The 13,504-nt window shown below is 39.9% G+C and overlaps 1 long non-coding RNA gene across 1 annotated transcript; it reads left to right on the top strand.

Moving 5' to 3' along the window:
* The first annotated feature begins 4,815 nt into the window (after positions 1-4,815).
* LOC143666160 (uncharacterized) lies at positions 4,816-7,624 on the top strand. Its single transcript, XR_013167426.1, has 3 exons — positions 4,816-5,251; positions 5,557-5,639; positions 6,832-7,624. It is a non-coding gene; the product is annotated as an uncharacterized LOC143666160 (long non-coding RNA).
* The last annotated feature ends 5,880 nt before the right edge of the window (positions 7,625-13,504 follow it).

Raw genomic sequence — 13,504 nt, 5'->3', positions numbered from 1 at the left:
GACCTCTTTGTTTAGTTCTATACTTTTATCACTTTTTAATCCTAATGACTTCCAAAGCCCAATCCTGTCCTCTGTCCTTTACCTCTGCTAACCCTCTTAGTTCAGGTGGCTCTGAACGTGCCCTAGCTGGTTTGCGCTTGCAGGTGCCTGGTAGCTGACTCTGCAGGACGGGACTGCTCAACTACCGATGACCCACGTGGCATCTCGAGGATGAGACTTGTCCCCCACAGAGGAGCTATTCTTATCACCGTAGTTGTTTGTCGGGTGAGTCTGCAAAAGGTGTTAAATAACTTTCTGGGTAGTGGCGGCAATGATAAAAACACAACAAACGTTTCAGCGTGTGGATGACTCAGCCTGGAAAGGCTGTCGAGGAGCGTGTAATGACAATGCTTTGAGAGCCCGACGGGAATGAGACGCCTCTGCGGCGCCTGCGTGGCTCCTACGTCCTATGTCGTCTCATCTAATGGAAGATACAAGGTGGAAGGCATGCGTGTGTGTGCGTGCGTGTGTGTGTGTGTGCAAAGCTGTGTTCAGGCCCCGACTCCTGGCGTGGTTGTACCACTGATTAAAGCGCCTGGAACCCTGGTGTCCTCTTTGTCAAAGACATTCCCCCCTAACTTTTGTGCCTAACATGGAATGCAATACATGTAAATGCCGTGAAATGTTAACCAATATAAACAGAAGGTAATTACATCACAATGATCATGTTAGGGATTTGCGGTTGCAACAATCGCAGCGAGAAGATTTATCCCACAGTGGTGGGTAATTGTTTACTTGCTTACTTGTGTTATGCCTTTCCCCCCACTAAAGTCAATTCTGTCAGGGTAGAGGCCGCTCTTGTTTTATTAACCATTGTAATCCTGTTGTGTGGTACAGTTTCTGGCCCCGGGGGGCACTCAGTAAATATTTGTTGGTTGGATGTACGAAATATTGCAAATAGCACCAAGAGCTCTGACTTTGAGAAGTCCAAAAGGATGTCAGGAAATCCATCCACCCAAGCTTACTGACATTAATAATTGTAGAACTTCTCAAACTCTCATTCCAAGTCAACGTTTATTTTAGACACAGTTTTAACAAACCCGTCTATCTAGTTTCCCAGGTTATGTAAACCTGGGAACTCACCATCAGAAGTTGCTGGGGAGGGATCCAATGAAAGCATTCTCCAACTAGCGAGAACTGATAACTGACAACCTGACAGTGAGTTAAGAAGTAGAAGAACTGCTGTAGGAACTCAAAAAATATTGAAGTCTGGGGGTACTTAATAAAAATTAAACAGAATGATGTGTTCTGTAAAAGCTGTGCAACATCTCACAAATACATGGTGTTATGTACAGGGAAGCAGCATACCTGCTTCATGAGGCCTGATGTCCCGAGGCGATTGTGGTGACATTGTGTAGTGCTGGAAGTTCAGAAGGCTGTCCCAGAACCAGCAAGAAAATAAAACTATGTTCACTTCCTTTTAACAAGGCCTGTAAGATTTCTCTCAAAAAATGGTGAAAATAAAGTTGAAATGCCATATTTCAGATAATATTTCAGAAAGTAGGTATTCTTTTTTATTTAATTTAAAAATTTTTAATTGTGAAAAATAGCATGTATACCAAAAAAAAAGCAATAAATTTCAAAGTACACTAACAATTAGTTATAGAACAAATTTCGGAGTTTGGTATGGGTTACAGTTCCATAGTTTTAGGTTTTTCCTTCTAGCTGCTCCGAGACACAGCGAACTAAAAGAAATATCAGTGTAATGATTCAGCAGTCATACTGCTTTGTTAAATCCTGTCTTCTCTTTTATGACTCTCCCTTCACCTTTGCTCTTTCTCCCACTCTTCAGGGGTATTTGTGCTGTGCCCATTCTACCTTTTTCATGTTGGAGAGGGCTGTTGATGATATGGGATGGGGGATGGAACTAGTTGATGTTGGAAGGGCTGGCCCCTCTGTATTTCAAGACTTATCTGACCCAGGACCCCAAGTGGAGGTTGTAGGTTTGTGGAAAGTAATCATGGTTCATGGAACCTTTGTAGAACCTTAGATAGAGCCCTAGGTGCTCTTTAGGGTTGGCACGAATGGTTTTGAATGGGAGTTGGCAAACCACGGTAAATAGCAATAACTAGCTGAAGCTTGTTGAAGAGGGACCTCCAGAGTAGCCTCTTGACTCTATTTGGACTCTCTCTGCCACTGATACCATATTTGTTACACTTCTTTCCCCCCTGTTGGTCAGATGGTATTGTCGATCACCCTGGTGCCAGGGCCAAGTTCATCCCTGGGAGTCCTCTCCCACGCTGCCAGGGAGACTTTCACCCCTGGATGTCATGTCCCATGGGGCGGAGGTGGGGAGGATAATAATTCACTTGCAGAGTTGATCTTAGAGAGAGAGAAGCCACATCTGAGCAACAACAGAGGTCCTCCAGAAGTAACTCTTAAGCACACCTATAGGTAGGCTTAGTTTCTCTGCTACATAAATGAGCTTCAGAAGAGTGAGCCTCAAGACCACCGGCTTGACCTTTTGACTTGGGAGTCTCTAATTCTTGAGACAGGATTGTAGATTTCCCTGGTGGTAAAGTTTAATAGTTTTGTATTTTTTCTTACATCCCTCAAGGGACTTTTCCAATACTTTTAAATTATCTGCTCAACATACTCTGAGCAGGCATTATTATTTTTTGGGGGGAGTGCAAGGTCTGGGAATCGAATGAGTAAGTATTATTTTTAAACCAATTTTTTTTTGACAGAACTAGATCAATCTAATTCCACAAGTTAGGAAGTTACATTTTCTATATATTAAAACACCCTTAAGGCCTACATGTGTAGAGGCTGAATAGATTGGAAATACTCCAATAAAAGAATTGGACATTTTCTGTAAATAAAGCTTTGTCAGCTCCTTAATTAGTCCAAATTAGTGAGGTTTTATTTTTGGCACAGCATTATATTCTCTTGGCAACTGAATTATACCTTAGTAGTTAGTTTTAGGCATTTAAGATATTAAATATTTGTAGCTGGTACTGAATATCTAGATTTACATAGGCCTAGGGAGATGAGGTTTTGTTTTTGTTTCTTTAATCTCATATTCACAAGTGGCAAATTTTGGAGGCTGAAAGTTGATCTTAAATTGCATTTTATTTCAAAACATATTTATTGAGCACCCACTGTGAACCACTTTTCCTGAAGACAATGATGAGTAAGAAAATCTCCTCCTCTCTCAGGGAGCAGTACATTTTGATACTATCAAATGAACTTTGATTGTCATGATGTTTGGGGAAGAAAATAATAGTTACTACTAGTTATTCCAAACAAAGAATAGTTTTAAAAGATTCAAAATCTGAAGCCTAAAGTGGATGAATTTGAACTGTAAAATATGTCACTTTGTTAAACATGTTAGAGAAGTGACATTGATCTTTTAGCAAATATTCGGGTATTAATACAGCAGTTTTTTTCCCTGACTGTTTTGGATTAGAATGCCTTTAAAAAAGAAAGTGGAAAAAAATCCAAGTTATAATTGCTAAATTCTCCTAAACTAAAAAAATTAAGCAATTCATGTATAGTTGGATGAGAAACATCCAGATGAAAGTAATTACAGAAATGAAAATTTTTATGAAAAGTTTCTAGTGTACATTTCCTTTATAGCTTGGTAAACTTAACTTTTATTTTCCTTTTTTTTTCTCATGGGCAGGTACTGGGAATCAAACCCGGGTCTCTGGAATGGCAGGGGAGAATTCTGCTGTTGTGCCACCACCACACTGCTCCATTTTCCATTGTTTTATGTGTTCAAAGTTGGAAAATTCTAAATGAAACTTGCTTGAAGATCTTTAAAAGTAAGCTATTCTCAATCTTTCCATGGTTAGGTGGCTGAGGTCTGGGTTACTCTAATCCATTAGCTCAGCCAAGAACAAAATGAAGCCATTAGAATGGAACAAACTGTGTCTGATTAAATGGTAATTTCCCAATTGTTGGAAGTTCCTTTATATCAAATAGTAAGCAGTGTCCAGTCCTCTTTTCAGGTAGAGGAATCCACGTGTGCAACTCCAAGAGCCTGGGCACTAGAGCTGTGCATTGGTGGTTAGAAGAAGGCATGGTTAAAAGGTTTGCTTGTAGGTTGCTTATCACTAGTAATGTGCATATCCAGTAACTAAACACAAAGAAAAGCAAGGCTCTCACTGATGTTTTCATCCTCCTCCATCCTCTCAGACCCCGTAACCTCTCCTCTGATCTTTCCAGAGGCACGCTGGTCTGCTGGGGCTTTGCAGTTTGCATTTTGGGTGCTGGATTTAAGCACACAGATCGTGGACTGCCCACGGCTCCCCAACTGACAAAGCCCAAACAACCATGAGCCCAAATCACACTCTTCAGCTGTCTCCAGCTCAGTATTATGGCACACCTCGTGTGTGCGAAGTGGTTTTACTCAGAAGGTAGGTGGGGTGGGAAAGCTGAGCAGCAGGGAAGGTCGGGTGGTCTGATGGGGCGGCCATGGCCTTGGGCCGGTTTGCAGAGGAGAGCACCATTTGTGAACAACTCGAGAGGAAGGTCCACCAAAAGTCAAGTGACCTCAGCACATGATGCCGTGGACAGCCCTGTGGTCACTTTTGGATGCTGTAGTTCAGAATGACTTTTTTTTAGGTATCTGAATGAAAATGCAGGAAAAAGCTTATGGAAGAAAATAGAGAAAAAGTCACATGTGTTGAAGAGAGGATCCAGTTTATACAAGCTTAGAGGATGAGGAATTAGCTAATGAACCGTTCATTGTGACATTTAAAATGCTGTGACGCCCCAGGGAGCTGCTGCTGGTCACAAAAGAGAAATTATGAGACGCCCTTCAGGCTCTCAGGGGACCTGGTGAGCGCCTCGGTTCTGCTCCAGGCTCCTGTGAGAGGCAGGAGGCAAATGGGGTTAGAGTCGCTTGTTTCCTTTGGGCAGGTGGCCCTGGGGACAGGGAGTCCCTGCTCCTCACAGACAGACCTGTGCGGCCGCCTGCAGCCCCCAGGGCAGCTCCTTCCAGTTGGGTTTCTGACAGTAGAGGTAGCCAGGACGTTTCTTTGAGTCCACCTAAAATCAAAGGGGTTATGTAAGTCTAAAACTAACAGCAGAAGACACAGTAGCTCAGTTTTCTTCCACAGCAAGATAAGGCAGTCAGTAGGGGGAACTGAGCCTTTTCTATACCTTGCCTTTTTTCTTTTAACATCAAGAAGCCCAAAGTCTTTTCTAGAATTCCGTAGTCCGTTGTTTGAAACCATTCTACCTCTATAATGTACATACACTGAAGGTAAGTAATACAGTGGGAAAGCACGGGCTTTAGAACTGGTCAGATCAAGGTTCGAGGCCAACCTCTCGCACTTGCAGGGAGCAGTGTCTGCTTTCGGGACCGCCCTTGGGCCTGGCACACCTGCACCCACCTCCCTCCACCTTAGAGGACCCTGAACCTCCCCTCTGATCTCACGCGTCCCGTGGTCCTGCTAGGCTGTGGGTCCAAGAGGATCCGACCACTCTCCCAGCGTCTGCGCCTCCTCATAGTCCAGGTCTGGTGGACCCCAGAAATCCACCACCCAACAGGTGGACCTGTTTTTCCAGGTCCAGTGCAGGAGTCTTTCACCAAAACCGTCATCTCAGGGTGGACCACAGTCTTTCGGCTGCCACGAAGGGCTTAGCAGAGGGTGAGACAGACTTTTCTGGAGCTTGGGTGTGCGCGATGCAGGGGCTGCACGCAGGCTGAGGCGCCCTGGGGTGGGCACAGCTGGGGGCGGGAAGCTAAGGAAGCCCCCACTTGTTCTCTGGCCCCTGCAGATGCTAGAAGCGGCCTGTCCATCTGAGAAAGTTATGGTGATGCTTAAATGAGCTGCTTTATGTGAAGAGCTCAGCGCAGAGACTGCTCGAGTGTAGGCTTTCATGAATTACTGTGCTAGGGTGGTTCTGGTTTAAGTTAAGCCTGACTTAGCCTCTTCTAAATTCCCATGAAAAACATGCAACCAGAGGCCCCTAATCAAATGAAACCCCTAAAAATACTAAAAATGAAGACTAACAGCCGTCTTATGACTAGACTCTGGGAAGAATTTACACGCGCCTTAGAACCTGTGGAGCAGAGTAAAGAATCAAATTGAGAATTTGGAGTCATTTTACAATTGACTATATAAAAAAAGAAGTCATAAACCTTCTATAATAATATTGGTATTATAATGGGGGTAAAAATCTGTACGTAAAGTAAAAATAAAATAGAAATATATAGCACAATAGATGTAAATACAATTATTGTGGAAGGTATACCTTTTTCAGCTTTTGACAAAATCAAGTAGATAAATAATATACAGAGATACGAAATTTGAATAATATAATTAGGTTGAATTTACAGCTAATTATCAAGCTTTAGATAATTCAGAGAACACACTTCTTTTTAAATGTCTGTAAAATGTTTTCAGAAATCGATTCTATTGATCCATAAAAAAATCTCAGTAAGTTCTTCCCAAGCCGAAGTGAATAGACCATTTCAGCTGTCCTCAATGCTATAAAACTAGAAATTAATAACAGAACAGTAGACAATTATTCGGTACCCTTGAAATTAAATGCCATATTTTCTTGAGATGAAGACACCTTTGATTGTCAGCCACATCTCAGCTTCAGAGTTATAAAATGTACAAAAATGTGTGTTTTAGAATTAATGAAATGTAACTCCTAGGTCAAAGAGAAAACTGACAATTTGCCAATTGTTAGAAAATCAAACAAAAAGCACTGCTACTATGACAACAGTGTATTTCCAATGCTGAATAATGAAGCATACTCTTAAAGGAAAGAAGATCAATAAACTAAATATTTTATTCATTTCGTATTGAAACCACCATTTCCTTTCTGCAGAGACTGTTACGGAATCTGGCCCCCTAACCAGAAGGCTTCCTCTTTGTGACTTTCCTTCATCTTGGGGCCCCACTGTCTCGCCCTGAAACCTGTTTGCTGTGTTGGACCTTCCTCTTCCTACCCCAGCCCCACAGGCGTGTTTGCACCTGTCAGCCCCAATCACATAAAGGGCTTCGGTCCCTTGTTTAATGGGCTCCAGGCAGGTGCCATCCTGGAGAGAATATTAACACTACCTGTGACTTATCTGAGTTTCAGTTCTGATCCTGTAAAAAGCCCTACATGATAATAAACAATATCTATCCTAAACCAAGAGTCAAGGTCAAGTTTAGCAATGGAACACTAGAGGCAAAATAAGGAACAAGGCAAGGATGCTTCTATAACTCATTATTTCTGGTAGTTAGATTCAGGCATCAACTTGGCCAGGTGAACATGCCTAGTTCTGTTGCTGTGGACATGAGCCAATGGTATGTGAACCTTTCTGTTGCTCATTACATCTGCAGTCAGCTAGGAGGCGTGCCTGCTGCAATGAATGATGTTTGATTTATTGGCTGGTGCTTAAATGAGAGAGCTCAACGTAGCACAGCCCAAGCAGCTCAGCATACCTCATCTCAGCCCTCGCAGCTCAGCCCAGGCCTTTGGAGATTCAGAAAGAAACTACCCTGGGGAAAGTCGTTGGAACCTAGAGGCCTGGAGAGAAGGCCAGCAGAGATCACCCTGTGCCTTCCCACGTAAGAAAGAACCTCAGTGGAAAGTTAGCTGCCTTTCCTCTGAAGAACTATACCTTAACTAAATAAGTCCCCTTTTATTGAAAGCCGATCCGTCTCTGGTGTGTTGCATTCCAGCAGCTAGCAAACTGGAACATTATTTATCATTATTCTGTCTGAAGTAGAAATCAAACATAAAACTACAGAAAAAGAGAAGATCAAATAATTGTCATTTATGATGATGTACATCTGGAAAAATATAAGGTACTCAACTTTGAAAATCTTAGTATAGGGAATTTCTATAAAGTGATCAGTAATGGAATAATAATGAATAATTTGCAAGATACAGTCCCCAGATCAATAGCTTTCCTAATTGGCAGCTGTAACCATGGAGGAGATATAATGGTGGAAATCTTTAATTAATAATAGCAATAAAAATCTATACTAGAGTTTTAGGTAAGGGTAAAATGTACTTTTCTTCTGATGAAAAGATTGAATTCAATACAGTTGACAGTTATTTCCAAATTAACTTGTAGATCTAATGTTTTACCAACATAACTTTCTTTAGGAACTTGACCAAATTATTCTGAAGTTTATATAAAAGGCTAAACACATGAAAATATCCATGACTTATTGTTTGTCAAGAGTAACTGATGAGTATCTACCGCTCATAAAGAAATGACAAAAATTAAATAGTGTGGGTCTAAACAAGAGCGGACAAACCAATGGTAAACTATAGAGCCCAGAAAAAGTTTCCCACATTTGTAATGGCAATTCATATATATTTTTAAAAAGCCATGGATAAAGGATGGATTATTCAATAGATTTGGTTGGGAGACTTGACCAAGTGAAAAAAAAGAGTTAGATTTTTTTGACATGCATTGTAATAGGTATGAGATGGAGTTAAACTGTGAAAATCCTAGAAGAATGTATATATACTTAACTGATTTTGAGATGGCAAAGGACTTTCTAAGCATAAACACATAGTAATGCAGTAAATTATATAAGAAAATTGGTTTGAAAAGCACAAGTAAAATGATGAGAAAAGGAAAATATTTGCAGAAAGCATTACTATTACAAGGTTGGTTATTTATAAAAACCATTAGAGCTATTTTAAATCAATAAGAAAACCATGACTACTCAATCAGCAAAAAATTTCAACCTCACTAAGTAATAAAAAAACTATAGATTTAAAGCAATGATGATCTCTTATAAAATGTTTAAGTATATAATAGTTTTGTGTTATATATTTTTCAATATATAAAATATATAATATCTGAAGTTAGAAAGATAAAGACATTGCTTGTGGCACTATTCATTGATAAATCCTTCTTGGAAATAAATTGTGCTTTAGGTAAGTAGACACTACAAATGTTTATATACTTTGACTCAGTAATTTCTTCTCTCAAAATTGATTCCACAGAAATAACCAGAGATGGACTAGAAAATGCATTGAAAACAAACAGGATTCACAATTATATTAATGGTATAATTCCATTTTAAAATAAGCATGTATATTTATTTATACATGCACATATATGCATAGTAAATCTAATTTTAAAAATACTTAGGTCTAATAAGTTATGGGTAGTAAGATCTCAAGTTTTGTAATTTTCACATTTTTTAATAATGAACATGTATTGCTTTTATAGTTGGAAAGAATGATTGAACATTACATTGCAAAGTTAAATATATTCTCTTTCTTTTCCATGTAATCTGAAAATTGTGAGTAAGATATCTCTCCGTTCTTTTGGTCTTTTTTACCTTATCTACCAAGACACTTTTTGTAATTTTTGTGTGAACTCCTCCAGCTCCTCAGAAAAGAAAAAGGAATGAAATGATTTAATTATGAATTTTCAGTTTAATTACTTTATATTATATGATCATCAAGGTTCTCAGTTCACGTTTCAATTTATACAACTGCATCTGCAGTTAAATCCTTAATTGATCCCTGTGGAAAAATAGCCATGGAAATACTTGGGTGAGATTATTTTGGTGAACATTCAATAGGAAAATTAGATATTGCTATTAGAATATTTAAAGGTAACTTACACAATTTCTTTCTCCTGACCGGTGAGCAAAGAAGAAACTTTCCAAGATTCAGCTTAAACTAAAGTCAATTTTCCACGCTCATTATGTCTCCATTACAGATAATGTAACCCTAGGTCTCACAGGTGGTGAAAAAATTCCTTATTACCACTGGGGTTGTAAGGCTGATCTTTAATAAAAGTCACTTTCCTCCTGTGACTCTTTCTTGGATTTCATTAAGGATAAAGGGAAAATTTAAATTATTGCAATTAACTTGCAAGACTAGAACCTGGTAAAGCATGTTCCAAGCTAAATTCAGCCAAACTGCGTGGGTTTTGTTAGCGTTTATGGACGCTCCAATGGGCTGAGCTCTGGATTCCATAGATCTCTAGGTGTCAGCTTCGGTATTAATGAGGGTCTTTCAGTTTATTTTTATCATTTCAAATACCTTAATGAGACCACACATTTCCCCTTAGTAGGGTTGCTTGCTTTCTTTTTTTACTTTTGCTTTTGATTGAAACTCAGTTTGTTAACCTAGGTAGTCTTACAGCAGTTAGACGCTGCCAATTCTGTATGACTTTGTTTAATGAAAGATGGCAAATTACATAATTTCAGTTTAATAGACAATTTAAAAACCTGCGGTCTTTGGACAAGGTCAGTGGGGTTGGGACCTCCTGCCTCGATGGCTGCCCTCACACCCCATGATTCAGTCAGGACACTTCTTCTCTTAGAGGGTTTAGTCTTCTCTATGGCAGAAATGACTTATTTTTTCATAGTCCAAAGTTCAAGAACCTTAACGAACAGTTTGTGCACAGATCAAGCTCCCTTTATATATGTCTAATATGCTAAAATCTGAATCCACACAGCAGATGCATTTTCCTTGGAGTGCTTTTAAGTGACTCTATACAGACAGGCCACTAGAGTTGAATCATTTACCCCAGAGTAAAGTCCTTTGCCTTGGACATAAAAACCTATGTTGGCCTGATGTGTTTTGGGGACACTGTTAATGGGCACACATGTCTCAGTTGCAGCTGTGAAGACTCAGGTTTCTGGAGGTGGAAGCCTCACGAATTCTTCTCAGAGCCATGCAACGAGTTCACTGGGCGATGTCCTCCGTTTCGGTGATTCTTCTGGAAATGTTCGATAGGCACTGGTGAATCAGAGGAAAATCTTGAAGCTGCTTGAAACAGATTTCTTCTTGTAGGGCCTCCAACTTTTATTTTGGTATTGGATGCTTTAGTGAGCCATTTTTTGAAAATGAAATGGAAAATCTGGTGGAAAAAATGCTGTCATTTCTCCATTGCCGTTTCTGCAGGAGACAGCTGAGACATTTGGGGAGTAGAAATGGGGTTGATAGGATCAGAGTCTAAAAAAAATGAAAGGAGAGTCGGAGCACAACATGAAGTCTCCAGACCTTTGTCATTTTCACCAACTTCCTTACTTCCTATGTCAACGTAAAGAATGAGCCCTTAAAAGTAACAAAGAAGTAACAGAGAAACATGTCTTTTGTGAAAATTTTGAATCATGTTTGCTGATATCATTTGGCTTTGTTTCCAAGTGGCTCTTTCGAGTTTTTAGGGAAATAATTCATTAAAATTTATCATTTTTCTCTTAACCTTACCTAAAATTGTGCATGTGTGCATGCGTGCATGCGTGTGTGTGTGTGTGTGTGTGAAAAATGTCCCCAGGATCAGCTCTATTTGCATTGGTATTTCCAGTGGAAATGTCAAGTGTGACCTTTTCTTGTTTGGGTGTCTAATCCTGTTTGAAAGCCCTGTCACGCCCCTGCCGGGGGTCAGTGCCCCTGTGAATGGAGCCTCTGCACCTGCCCTCTTTTCTTCTAGCCTTCTTCCCCTCTGGGTGGAACAGGAGGCGTCTGGGACAGCAAACAAAACAATGCCATGCTTCAGTGATTGCAGTGACAGAAAATAATACCAGAGTTGGGAATTTGGTAGAGTAAATTTTGAAACCATGAGAAAATAAACACAAAAATAAGCAAATCTGCAGAGGAAAGAAAAAAAAAGTGCAGGAACATTGCATTTCATTGCTGTACATATTGAGGGTAAGACACCCTTGAACTTTTCAGTTGATAAGATAGAGACTGAAAACAGATCAGCCGTTGCAAATACAGGATGCTAAAATCAAAGTCAATGACATTTCACCTATAGGGGAAAAAAGATTACCTTAGTGACTGGATTTGGTTTTTGTTTCCCAAAGTAGAATTTTGAATAATTATGCTTAGTTATTAAATTATTATTAAATTATTGTTTATTATGCTTCGTGGAACTGAATTAAACAATAGTTGAATGTACACAATCTGAATAGTAAAGGGATTGTACCATCGTGCTTATTGTCACTTAAAAATAATGTTCTATAAAACTCAACATTGTTTGTCAGTGCTTGGATTGAGTCTTAATTTCCCACCACAGGAATTACTAGGGAATTGACAGAGAATTTTGTGTTAGAATATAACCAAATTTAAATCATTTGTCATTACATTCTCTTTATTTTAAAGTTGACTCAGAAGGGAAAAAAACTGAATTCACAAAGAAATTCTGCGAAAACCACAAAGTTCAATACCAATAGTTTTACCTGACGACATACTACAAAATCCCTGAGTGAACAATCTCTTCTGGTCATATTAAGTTTCTCACTGTTTTTCCTAAAATCATGCTAATTTCCACATTTTCTAATGAAGTAAAGCTTTACTGGTGTTCTTACAGTTCGTAATCCAAATGCATTTTTCCTTTCATTTTATACTATGTTCCAAAATCTAGTTTAGGATAAACTCGTCAATAACTCTTCTCTGCTTCTCACTGGTTTCTTTTCCTCCAGCCTTCCATCTCCGCCTGCTCCATCCTGCATGCCACCACAAGAATAATCTTCCTGGACGAGGTTATGACTTTCTTACTCAAATACTTATAAAACCAAAAGTCAAATATAAAATTATAATATATTTCAAACATTGTGACCAACTAATGGTTAGATGGTAGATGGTAGAGAGGGTGAGTGCTGGGGTTCAGAGGGAAGATTCGCTGGAAGTGGGACTGATTCTAGAGTTGGGAAGAGGTGGGGCTTGCCTATTTGAAGAAATGGGAATTCCGTTTCCATGAAACATCCAGAATAATGTTTACTCTATGGGTCAACCCACAGAGACGGAAAGCAGATGGGTGGTTGTCAGGGGCTGGGGGAAGTGACTGGGCGGTAACTGCTTAGTATGGGGTTTCTTTTGGGATGCTGAAAATGCCTTGAAAGGTGATAAAGGTGGTGGTTGTACAACTTTGTGAATGTAAATGTCGCTGAATTGTTCACTTTAAAATGGTTAATTTCATGTTATGTGAAGTCACCTCAATAAAAAAAATGTAAAGCTGATCTATCAATAGAAACAATATGTTTCTATTTTTCATTACAATGAACAAATTGCCATAAACATTCTTCTATATGATAAAAGGAAAAAGCAGCCGCAGAGAGAGAGAGAATGCAATGGGGGGATCTGGCTGGAAGAGAAGTGGCAAGGAAGCATGCGCACCACCAGTGATTTGGGAGAGAGTGTGTTGTGTGAAAGCAGAGGCAGCACTCATGAGGACTCATGAACTTTGGTGATAAATGGGAGGAGAGAAATGAAATGGTGTCAGCCAGCTCATGTGAAGGCTGTTAAACGGGACAGGCATGTGGCTGTTTCACAGCGGAGAAGTGAAAGAGTGAATTCGTCAGAGAAGTCACAGGGTTGAGAACACCTGGGGAATGAATGTTTCCTGCCTTCCAGTAATTAGCTGAATGTCTCACTTGAGGTGATTATTGATCTTTGTGAAGACGTGGCCCTTTTGGGGTGCGTGTATGCGTGAGTGTGGGGAGTGAGGAGAGGACGGATGGGGGCTAAGGCTTTCACTTGTGCGCTCCGGAATCTGGTTGTTGGTGCTTTGTGAAGCACCGGTGGCAGT

The sequence above is a fragment of the Tamandua tetradactyla genome, chromosome 22 (genome assembly GCF_023851605.1).
Source record: "Tamandua tetradactyla isolate mTamTet1 chromosome 22, mTamTet1.pri, whole genome shotgun sequence".
Classification (NCBI taxonomy): Eukaryota; Metazoa; Chordata; class Mammalia; order Pilosa; family Myrmecophagidae; genus Tamandua; species Tamandua tetradactyla.
This window is presented reverse-complemented; position numbering and strand designations above follow the sequence as displayed.